We start from the raw sequence: 12,748 nt of genomic DNA on the forward strand, positions 1-12,748 counted from the left end.
CATCCTCGAGCGTGAAGGGCTCGTACGACTTGCCCATGGCATACTGAGCTCAGTCACAAACGCATGAACCCACTCAGCACTCTTACTGGTCACACTAACAATTTTATATAGTTCACACTGAATACGAAGCGGCGTGTGCTGAACAGTTTTCATATCAGCGAAACAAACAAGCAAGTGGATTTACTATTACAGTGGCTCAATTTCTCCATTATGCCCCTTCAGCAAAGAAATACACGTTGATGACAAAACGATGGTCGTGAATGACGCAACGCAATCGAATGGGGAAACACTTTTTAAAATATAATGGAACAATGCAGATGCGTGTGTTATAAACAGTATCTGTGATGGCTAGAGAGGGGAGAAGCACCGAGAGACGGCCACGCTCAAACCCTGCTCCATAACAAAACTCCCATGCATTGTGTCAGTGCACTTCTTATACCAGGACCCACTGGCAGCCGAGACTCTTCATGGGTGTCATTTCAGGGCCCAGCACTACTAGCGACATTGACCCATCTTTGGCGACGACCACATGGCCCTGCTGCGCAACAGAGGCATAGAGAGGGTAGGGCCTGAGCGAGCAAGGCCCACCCAAAATCTGTGAATGCCCACTCAGCACAGCTGTGTGGGCATTTAGAGATGTTAATGTCACTGCGTTGGGCCCAACTACATTAGCTTCAGGCCCCACTTGTTAGACAATCTTGGCTACGCCTCTGCTGCGCCCCTTCCGTGCAGGGATGGGGTGTGCACAGGGGAACAGCAGTGCCACTTGTCCCCACAGACACTATTCACCTCCACAGAGTTTCAGCACCCTTTAATGGCCCATGCTGCTGCGGCCCCATGTCATGTACACACATGTGATGGGGGGTTTGTGCCCTGCAGCCAGTGATGGCTCCTGTAACATATACTACATGCCACCCTCTGAGCACAGCCAGGAGGGTGCGGGGTAATGTACATGCACTGCAGGGATGGTTATTTTTAGGTTGAAGAAAGTTTTTAAAAAGCCAACATGCCTGACTGAAGGAGGGAGCTTAGCTCTAGAGAGGGAGCTTGCATGCCACACACATCTCTCCATCCACACACGCCTCGCTTATGATTAGCAAGCAGCAGGACATGTTCTGGAGACAGGAACTCCCCAGAGGTGCCCCCTACCGCATTGCAAGGCGGGCAGGGTAGCTTCCATCCAGCTCCAACCCAACTCCACCAGCCGACCCTCCCCACATGCAAAACTCCTATTTTCCACTTTGTTTGTTTGTTGTTTATTTATTTATATAGCGCGCCGAACCCTTGGGTATCTGGGCGCATTCGATCGTTACATAAAGATACAAAGGCATTCATATACATGTACAGGAGCTTATTTACAAGCCATTACAGATATATAAAGGAAGGCAGGTTTATACATTAGTTATGCTTCTTGTGAGAATAGCCATTTTTTAAAATTCTTTCTGAAGCCATCGAAGGATGGTTCAGCTCTTAAGTCATCAGGAAGGGAGTTCCACAGTTTGCCTGCAAGTACAGGAAAACTACTACAGCCTGCTTTCTGTAGCTTATATCTTGGAGCTTTGAGGCAAAGTGAGTGTTGGGTTCTAGTAGGTCGGTCAGATGTGTTTCTAGAGAATTTGCATGACAGGTATTTGGGCGCCGAGTTAGAGAGGCATTTGAGGGTGAGTGTTAGTGTTTTGAGTGTGATTCTGTCCTTAACTGAGAGCCATTGGGTGATACGTCTTACAGCTGAGATGTGCTGGGTTCTAGGGATGTTGAGCGCAGTTTGTATCGCGTTATTTTGTAATATTTGTAGTTTTTTAACATTCTGCTTACTAGTCCCTAAGTATAAGGCATTGCAATAGTCTAATTTAGATAGGATTAGTGCCCTTGCCAAAGTAATACAACTTGCTCTCGAGAGAAATGGTCTACAGGCATTGATTAGTTTGCAAGTGTATGCCGTGGCGGAGACTGTGTCACTGACTTGTCTACTCAAGGTTAGGGCTGAGTAAAGATAAATGCCCATCGTTTTACCTCCTTCGATACTTTTGTATTGATGCCGCCTAGATTGAAGGATTTGAATTGGTTACTTGGTTTAGGAAATAGGAAGATCAATAGGTGCACTCCAATTTTAAGAATCCATTTCTAATTAGGAAGTTAACAACTTAAATATTATGGGTGCTGGGGAGGAGTACAGGCCCTGACACGGGGCTTGTGGCAAACATGAAACCGAAAAAAGTGTCTAAATCTAAAGACACTCCCGTCCCCTGCACACCTTTGGAACTGATACACAGTCAGTCAAATGGAGTTAGAATTTTTACTTCAAAAAGGTGAGTAGATATTTAGGCAAAACAAACAGGTTTCACAATATGTTGACCAGAACACTTCTGTGTTAAGGTATATACACATACAAATATTCAAATAAGGCCATCATAAATGAGAATAATCTTGAAAACAACAGAAATAGAACATTTGTTATAAATTTAAGCAATCAATAGTAAGAAATTGTATTCTTGTGATGTGATGAGGAGCTCTACGCGTTTCGGGGAACAACCCCTTCTTCAGGAGCAGGATAGTCTGTAATTATGTACATTAAAGAGGCATCAGTGTCAATATCATATTTACAATGTACACAAAATTGTAGATATCCAGAAAAAGAAGATGTATATAAAATATAATTTTTAGACAATGAGACAATCCACATATATGTAGTCACAATAGTACATTTACAATCAGGGAAAGTATTTCTTGACATAACCATCCACCATCTCATAGGTGTGACTCCAAGAAAGAAAAGTAATAAGGCCTCAAACGGGCACTAGGATTATATCATAAATTGAAAGAAAATGTTACCTGTAAAGCAAGCTGATAAGGAACAAAAGATTGATAAATTCACAGCAACAAAGATACTGAAGATCTAATGGAAATACGGATCCAATTCCAGCTAGGATACATGTTGACTAATTCCAAATGGATAGTGAATACCCTGTAAGGTGAGAGTAAATAGGAATAAACAAAAGATGTTATGTAAATAACCTAGGGGTAACGAAATTAAAGGACACTAAATGGATTAAATACCATGCTTACCAATGAAACAATTAAGGAACAATTCCGCGGTCCAACAAGGATCAATCAATAAATGGTCAACAAATTCCCAGGAGGTCAACTTTCACTTCTGAAGCGCCCAAAGAATGTCAAAGGCCAGATAGGTCTGGACAGCTAAGGCACTGTATCTAACCAGGGACCGAAAAAAAGAAGAAATCATAAAGTCAATCTATTCATCTGGTATAGAGACTTGAGAAAAGTCGAAACAGTGTATCAAGACACTTTAAGTTCACACAACACCAAATCAGAACACGCCACTACATGCGACCAAAGTGAATCTATTCATGTAGCTTGGAGACTTAAAAAGTCAAACCATGTATGGAAACCATCTAACTGATAAACAGCTTCAATTGGGGATGAGCCACTGCATGTGGCCAAAACAGATGGTCAAACAGCAGGAAAACATTTTTTTACATGAAATATAGACTCTTAAAGTATTAATCACTAGTCTAACAAAAACTAGCAACATAAAGAAATATGGAAAAAGTGGACCAAAATTCATAACAACAAATACACGGAAAGAACACTTCCTTCAATTCAACTCACCGGAGTATATACAAAACCTCTCACGGACGTGACGACTCAAACTGGTTAGGCGTACTGCAGCAGCAGACGCTCTGTTTATACCCAGATAATGATCATGTGCTAAGGGCACGTGATCCGGAACGTTGGAAAAGTAACGTGTTAAAGAGAAAGCAAATATCAACGCCATGATGCCGGCAACGTTAATAATACTGAAGTAAACACAAAGTGAATACACATGGTATTGTACGTCGGAGATCCAACGTGTAAAAAGGAGGCTGCCAACCCCAAATTAGAATGAGTTGGGAATGGTGTAATAAGCCAACAGTATTAATTGGAATGGAAAGTCAAACTAAAACAGAGTCCCGCCCTTAGGCGGAATAACTGACACTAAATAAAAAATGAAAAAAACAAAACAAAAGAAACAAATTAATGAACTAAAATAAAATGAACCACATGAGTTCAATACGGTGATGGAATACTTCAGCCCATGGCTAGTCAATGTCAAGCAGGTACTCTATGACAGAGAAGAATAAAATAAAGAACCTAAATCACTGAATATAATGAATATAACAAAAGTCACTAAATCAAGGAGTCAAACGAATGCGATGAAAATGACTAGTCCACAGGGATATAGTCCGAGTCGAGTGTTTTACCAAGTACCCAAATCAAATCGGAATCAAACAAAGCAATTCAGAGTTAATTCTTCATTCAGACCTTTCGGTGAAATGGTCTCCAGGGTATCAATCCAAAACATCTCCCTTTGAGCAAGGGTCCTCATAAAGTCCCCTCCCCTAATTCAACGTCTGACAACCTCCAAAATAGTGAACCTGATCTGAGCTATGGTATGGCGTGCCGCTGCAAAATGCCTCGCGACTGGAGATTTAATATTATTATGAATTTGATTTAGCAAAATGAGAAACTTTGCAACGTACCGATCAACTGGGGTCATTTACAGCATTAAGTGCCCATGTGGTCTGATGTATATCAGACAGACTGCTAGGTCTGCCCGAGAGAGATGGACTGAGCATAAATCAAACATTTGTTGCAATAATATTAAATCTCCAGTCGCGAGGCACTGTTGTTACCGGACCGGCATAGTAGGACTCTGCGGGCGGGTGCCGTCCGGCCCACCAGGGACAGACCTGGCAGGCGGAACGGCACCGTGCGCAGAGTTTCACGGAAGCACCGGCACCGTTATTGACGGTGCCGGTGCTTCCATGGTCCCCATTCCCATTGAGCCCTACGGAACTCAAATGGGAGTGAGAATTAACATTCACTGGCGCCTGACTTCCCGGAACACCAGGGTTGTTATCCCCCGGTGATTCCGGCAAGCCAGGCGCCGGTAAATATTGCAAGTCCGGCGGCAACCTTGCGGGTAGCACCGGCAGGGTTATCGCCGGACTTGTAATGAGGCCCAATGACCCTGTCCCTTCACGTAGGCCCAAACCTGGGAGAGAGTCATTATCTAGTGATAATTACCTCCCTCTCAGCCTACACGTCTACAGCAACAAGCCTTTACAAGTATATTACTTCTGTGGATACTGTTCCCTCTTAATAGTTGTTATTTTTTTCAGACCGGCTGGGACCCCAGAAACGATTTCCATGGATTAAGAGTGTCTGAAAACACCAGTCAGAGCTTCATACAGGTGCCGAATGGAGAGGACAATAAGTTACATTGTTGTTGTCCCCAAATTCCTTTTCCAGCACCACAGGTGACAGAAGAACCTGGGGACAAAAAGGAAGGAGCTGCAGTATTTTGATGCAATTGTTTTTTCTTTCTAGAAATTCTCCAAAATAAGGAAACATCCTTTGGCGTGCAAGTGCCTTATGGTGTGGGCTAGGTTTGTGTTAAAGATAGACACAGAGGACGGTCATATGTGGTTTATGGGAGTTTGTAATGATAGTTGTAACTGGGAGGCCGATTGCATTATCCAAGGCTAGGCGTTGAAGCAGGAGAAACATGTATGTGATCCGTGCTGAGAGGTCTAGTGTACCCCAAGCGGGGCAAAGCCTTCCCTTGTGTGGCAAATAGACTGTGACTCCTGACAGAATCCTATTATTGGACCAATGACAAAAGTGCACGCAAAATGTAATGCTCTTGATCTCACAGTGAATAGACAACGTCTGCACGCCACCCCTACAGATGTTGGACAAGATGTGGTGGCTGAGGCGGGGTTAGTTGTACTGCAGATTAGAGCTGGGCTCTGGCTCTCAAGGCTTTTAGCAAGAGATGTTGTCTTTGTGTGCTTGAGAAAACAGATTGAATCATGCACAGCCAATGCACCTGGGCCCAGAGCTGATACACTGTCTATTTTGGCCCACTTTCAGCATCAAACACCACCTGGCAGGCAAATGACTAATTCTTGAATTAGAAGGCGAATTCTGAGCAGTGCATCCTGAAAATTGGAGAGAAGGGGTACAAGAGTTTTCTTCCAGATGCCCCCATTGAGACACTTGTCAAGCATTGGTGATAACGCAGGTGTCAGAAACGACACTGTGGAATAAGTACCTGGACATAAATATGATAGAGAGCTTTACTCCAGATGTGTTCTACTCCTTGAAGAAGTAAAACGCATGGTAAGATTTTTTTTTAGAGAGAGAACAAATTCACAATGTTGAGGCTGACAGATTTTGGACTGTTTTCAGGAAAAGCATTGTGTGGTATTCCTGCTTTCATAACCCCAAGATTCTGCTGCAAGCATTTGTCATAGCGTGGCAGCATTTTAAGGCTGATATTCTCTCTTTTAGAGCAACGTCCTTACTTCAGATCATGACAAAAGTAATGACCATAGTAGCGCATGGCGCTGGACTGGACATAGTCCAGGTGAAACCTTACTTGCGCCATTGGTTCGTAATGTAAAAGGGTTCTCAAGGTCAATGGGAATGGGAGTGAGAGAGTTAAAGACCATGGCCCTGAAGCGGGGTTTAGTCGGGTACATCTGCAAATAGAAATATAACTCTGGAGGAATCAGTTGTCAAAGGTAAGAAGGTTCCATGAGACTTTTTGGACTGTGCCAGCAGAAAGTCCAGATAGCCCTTCAAGAGTATGGAAACATATGTGGGATCACACAGGTAAGGCAATACTTGCAAATCTGCCCTGAAGAAAGGTTTCTTCTGGTGGTATTGTCCAGGCATGCTGCCAGCTCTCCTCCCCATCTCTTCTTCAGTGATCCATTCTCTGCAGGGTCCCGCAAACTGTAATGTCCCACGTCCAGGACCCCCTGCACCAGATGCTTCTGCTACAGGAAACATTCCCTGGTAAGTGTCCTCTCCTCCGACACCAGAAAGGGGCAATCAGTGTTTCAGGAAAGTGGCAAGTATTTAACATATGATATTAGATTCATTCATTTATTTTGTCATTTGTTATAGCGCCTTTCTCCATAATTTTGGTCCCAACACGCTTTTGGTTGAATGCCATCGGAAGGACTAGAGTCCACACATTTGGGAGAATTTGGGAGGTGCTATTATGCGTGTGTGCATGTCAGCCAGTAGAGTTTTGCGAGGGTGGCCAAGACCCTGCTATTCACCCATGTCTGAATGGCGTGTGTATTGGCACAGCAGTGATATACTATAGATTAAAGTGGGGGATTGTGTTTGCGGAGATACAGAGTTACGTGGGAAGCTACAGTTTGCATTTTTGAGGTTGAACGTGGCTTTATTCTTATGGCAGAGGTGTTGTGCAATAGTGTTTGTGTTATATGTGAGCGCAGGGTGTGTAGAGTGAGTCCGTGCCTTCCCTAAGTTGCGAAGATGCGTGTGCAGGAGGAATGTTGGGTTAGCTGCGCAAACAAGTATGTCTACTTCCGGGATTCCATCTATGTACAAGGAGCAGTGCTACGTTTCACAGACGATTTAAGTGCTAAATGAATGCATAATACTCACCCTCAGGTTCTTAGACTGAGATTGCCATCCCTAGTTCCTTCAAGTGCAAAAACAAGGTCCACATTGCATAATTACATGTGGCGGCATGGCCTACCCTCCTCTACTTTAGAGTTACATGCAGTGCCAACCACAAGCAAGGGGTCTCAGGTGCCTGACCGTCCTACGGGATGATCAGCGTGAGTTTCCCAAGGTGCATTTTAAGTGCGATGCATTGCCCGTTCTCCAAGCCTATACAAGGGCAATACCTGGCCCACTGTCAGGATTCATTCCAGGTGCAAGCTGCTGGAGAGACTACCCGAGTCCTCCATGTGTGGTTGGCGTCCCACAAGGAACGTTGGGTGGCAGAGCAAAGTGGTTGAAAGGAAAGAAGAGGCTAGTCGCTGAGGGAAGGGCAGGTGGTGGGAGTGTGCTGCGGGGGAGAGGGTGGGGAACTGCAGGATGAAACGTATGTGCGAGAGGTGGGCGGTGGGTGTGGGGAGGTGGGGGATCAGAAAGTCGGGGGAACAGACAGATTTTGTGGGCTTTCCTGAAGGCCAGCTGATCCTCTTTGAGGCGATGCACGAGGTGGAGGGAGTTCCAGAAAGTGGTTGCGAGGACAGAGAAACACCTCCTAATCTGAAGAACTTGAAAGTAGGGACTACCAGGACATGTGCGGAGTCTGATCTGAGAATTCTGATCGGGTGGTAGAGAGTGAGCTTGTTTTGGAGGAATTCCGGTACTTTCTTGTGCATTGCACAGTGGCTAATGCACATGGCTTTGAAGGAGGCTTGTTGGCTGATGGGCAGCCAGTGGAGTGCCCTAAATGCAGGGGAGATGTGTTCTCTATGGGGAGAGTGCGAGGAGGAGCCTTGGTGGAGTAGTCTAGGCATGCAAGGATGATGGCCAAGTTTGGGGAAACTCTATGGGGTAAGAGAGATAAGGAAAGATCTGCTTGAGGATGCGGAGGTTGAAGGTGCACAATCTGGAGACTGCATTTATGTGACGGGAGAGGGTCAGGTCTGAGCTAAAAGTGCATCCTAGGTTTTTGACTGAGGGAGATGAAGGTCTGGGTGTGGTGAGGAGGGGGAGTTAAGAATCTTGAGATCTAGGTGCCGTCAGTTGTAACAGGTGAGATTGTGGGAACGGATGAGCTTGGGGAGGGGCAAAAGGTAGAGGTTGAAGAGGAGGGGGAGTGGGAGGCTCTGTAGGGGACTCCATAGAAGACTGGGTGGGGGCCAGAGGAGAAAGGATGGAGAGAGATGATTTGGGAGAGGTCAGAGAGGAAAGAGGAGATCCATCTGAGGATGGAGTCACTTATGCCTAGGTCAAAGAGTCTGTGAGGATGGAATTTTTAATCGTGTTGGAGGCTTCTGAGCGGTCAAGGAGGACGAGAGCATCACAGCCCTCAGAGTCTGCTGTTCTTTTCAGGTTGCCCAAGATAGATTCCCAGGAGGATTCAATTCCATGGAGGGGTCTGGAGCCAGACTGGGCAGGATCAAGAAGGCTCTGGGCCTCAGTGAAGAGGTAGAGCTGGGAGTATGTTGTGTGATCTAGTAGTTTGACTATGAAGTGGTTGTTGGAGATAGGAGTGGTTTGACGCGAGAAGTTTTGTATGCTGGTGGGAAGATACCTGCTGTTAGTGAGTGGTTGATTATAGATCTGGTGAGGGTGCCTGCACAGGTGGAGGAAAGGATGTTTTTGTGGAGGGCCGGGGGGTAGGGGTCTTCCGGGGAACCTGAGGAGCGGCTATTGGCGAGAAGCCATGAGAACTCGGGATGGGAGATGGCAGAGAAGGAGCTGAAGAGGGTGCCAGTTGGGGTCAGCGGATGGGGGCTGTTAGTAAAGGGGCAGAAGGGGTTGGTCGTTCAGCGTGTAAGGCGAGGTTCCTTTCAATGGCTATGTTGAAGTGATGGTCGGAAAGGGTGTTACACAGTGTCTGGGGGGCGGAGAGGAAGAGCAGGGGGGTTGAACTCAGATATGATCTTGTGGAGTTCTTTGCATTGGTCGTTTGCTTTGGCGGTGCGGGAGGTGTAGAAAGCATGTTTGTTTTTTTTATTTCAAATCTGTAGGCTCTCATCTGTTGAGCCAGAGTGACTTTGTTTTGGGTGGAAGGGTTGGTCCGCCAATGTCATTCCAGGCAGTGGTTGATGGTTTTGAGGAATTTGAGGCGAGGGCTGAACTACCTGGGCGAAGGACCTGTATGGTGGGATGGCCGTTTGTGAGGTTTAAGGGGACAGAGCGTCTGAGAGCCAGTGGTTGAAAAGATCTGGGGAGGGGGTTACTCCCTGGAGGGGAAGATTGGTAAGGGAGGAGAGTAGGGTGGAGGAAAGATCAGGGCAGATGGTTACCTTGTTCCAGAGTGAGATCCTGGGGAAGGTGGCAGGGGGCGGGTGGCGCTGAGGCAAAGGGGGCACAGGAGTCAGGGCTGAGAAGAGAATAGCAGAGTGATCAGTCCAGATGAGGCGGGGGATCATGTTGGATGAGCTGAACACTACATCTAAGGTGTGACTTGCAATGTGGGTGGGACCTGATATGAGTTGGGTGAGATTGAGGGCTTCCATTTTCTCAATGAGATGACGGGTCATGGGTCATGGGGCTGGAGGCGGTGTTGAACCAGATGTTTAGTTCATCAAGAACAGTGAGATTCGGGTGAGAGAGCAGTCTGGCTGATGCAGTCACTCAGGGAGTCTTCAAAGGTCCTGTTGTAGCCCTGGGTCTGCAAAGGAGGAGGAAGCTGAGGGAGAAAGGAGAGGATTGGAATTTAACTAACAGGGATTTGCAGTCATCATTGCAGGGTTGTTTCTCGACCAGTAAGGGTGTGGGGTGAGGTTTGTGGAGAATGGTTATACCATCTGCTCTGCTGGCTCTGTTGTGGGTGATCAGAGAGTATCCTGGGGGTAAGGCCTCATGTGCAGACGGGAGGAAGTCGTCAGAGAACCAGGTCTCAGTGATGAAAAGGATGTCAGGGTTTTCGTTGGAGATAAGGTCAAAAATCATGTGTTTGTTTCTGGTGACCGATCTGACATTGATGAGGATGCACGAAACAGTGTGAGGGGGGCAATGGCCTGAACCGGGGGAGGGTGGGTTATTGAGGGAGATGCTGCGGGTGAGGTTTGGGGGGGCATGGTTGGGGTAAGAAGAAGGGGAGGGAGAATGAGGGAAGAGGATGTACAGGGTTGGGCATGGGGTAGGGTGTCAGTGTGTAGCAGAGTCAGGAGGAAAGGGGGCACAGGGGCAGAGGGGGGAGGAGTGCGGCTGGTGGGGGCTCTGAGTAGAAAGTCTTCTGCACCTGAGCCGATGGGGTGCTGCCAAAGGTGTGTGGATGAGAGTGGTCAGGTCTGTGGAGTTCGCAGATTTGGCCAAGGTTGTGCGGGCTGTGCTGATTGAAGCGAAGGTTGAGTGCCTAGGTGGGGGGCATTGGGCCGGGAGAGAGGGCGATGGTGGAGGGGGCAGGGGTAGACAGAAGAGAGTGAAAATGTGGGAAAGGGGGATATTAGGGTAAAGGGAGAGAGTATGGATAGGGTTGGGTAGCGGTGGGAGTGGGGAGCGGTGTAGGAGAGTGGGAGGAGGTGGAGTCGGGGGTAAGTTGTAGGAAGATTGTGGGTTGGGATGGGGGTGGCTGTGGAAGGAAGGTCTTATGATCCTGGGCTGGTGGGTGGGTGCCAGGGGTGGGCGCGTCAGGGTGGGAGGGTTAGCTGATGGGGAAGCTTTGGCCAAGGCTGTGTGGGCTGCGCTGAGAGAAGGGAAAGTTGGGTGTTGGACAGGAAGGGTTTGGGCTGGGCGAGAAAGGGGGGGCGGACATAGGGGTCTGGGGGAGGGGTTTGCAGGGGGGATTACCAGGGGGCCAGGGGAGGGGTTGGCAGGGTTGGGATGGTTCTGAGAGCAGGAGGGCAGGAAGAGGGAGGGGGAGAGGGAGAATGAAGGAGGTCTTTCGGTGGCGGAAGGGAAGGGGATCATCTGAGGTGTGAAGGTGGGTGAGAGCACTGGTAGGGGGGAGGATGGGGTGGAGGGGTGGGCTTCTGGTTCCTGGTGCGCCAGAGGGCTCCTCTGGCCTTGGGATTATTCGGCATGGCGGAGGACTTGGTTAGGAGCATGAGAGGCGACTAGATTCAGACTCAGTGGCTGCATGCAAAATAACGCTACCTTGCCGAATTGGGCTTAATGCAGAATATGGCAACTTAGCACAAATTAGATAAATGTAAGATATGGATGAAAAATACCAGAGGGCTAAAGACAAGGTAAGGCTACCTTACACAATTAGGCTAAATGGCAAATATGGCTACCTCACACGATTAGACTGAGAGCAAAAAATTGCTACCTTACACAAATATGTTAAATGCAGGATATGGCTGACTAACCCAAAAGGGCTAAATCAAGCTATGGCTACCTTACACGATTAGGCTAAATGCAAAATATGGCTGACTGACACAAATGGGCTAAAAGGAAGGTAAGGCTACCTTACACGAATGGGCTCCTTACACGAATGGGCTAAATGCAAGATATGACTGACTAACACAGATGGGCTAAAAGCAGGTAACGCTACCTTTCACAATGCAAGAAAAGGCTAACTTGCACAAATAGGCTAAATGGAAAATATGGCTTACCTTACACAAATAGGCTAAATGCAAGATATGGCTACCTAACACATATAGGCATAATGCAAAATATGGCTACCTAACACAAATAAGCTAAATGCAAAATATGGCTACCTAATACAAATAGGCTAAATGCAAAATATGGCTTCATTACACACATGGGTTAAATGCAAGATATGGCTAACTAACGCAGATGGGCTAAAAGCAAGACAAGGCTACCGTACACACTTATGCTAATTGCAAGACAAGGCCACCTTACACAAATAGGCTAAAGGCAAAATATGGCTACCTTACACAAATAGGCTAAATGCAAAATATGGCTACCTAACATAAAGGGGCTAAATGCAAAATATGGCTACCTTAAACAAATAGGCTAATTGCAAGATATGGCTGACTAACACAGATGAGCTAAAAGCAAGCTAAGGCTACCATGCACACTTATGTTAAATGCAAAATATGGCAGGCTTACACAAATGGGCTGAATGCGTGTGGCTATATGATATTAGGTAATACGAGTGGAGGGGTTTTACTGGAGTACAGTAATGGCTGTACTCCCCGCCCACACCACACTTACCTTATCAGTCGCTGCTGGTTGACTGTGGCAGGCATCCCAGGCAAACACAGACAAAACATGCAGTGGACTGCTCAGTCGGGAGCTGCCCTTTTCCTTGTGGTCCTTATCT

The sequence above is a fragment of the Ambystoma mexicanum genome, chromosome 2p, assembly GCF_040938575.1.
Source record: "Ambystoma mexicanum isolate Mex_15411 chromosome 2p, UKY_AmexF1_1, whole genome shotgun sequence".
NCBI lineage: Eukaryota > Metazoa > Chordata > Amphibia > Caudata > Ambystomatidae > Ambystoma > Ambystoma mexicanum.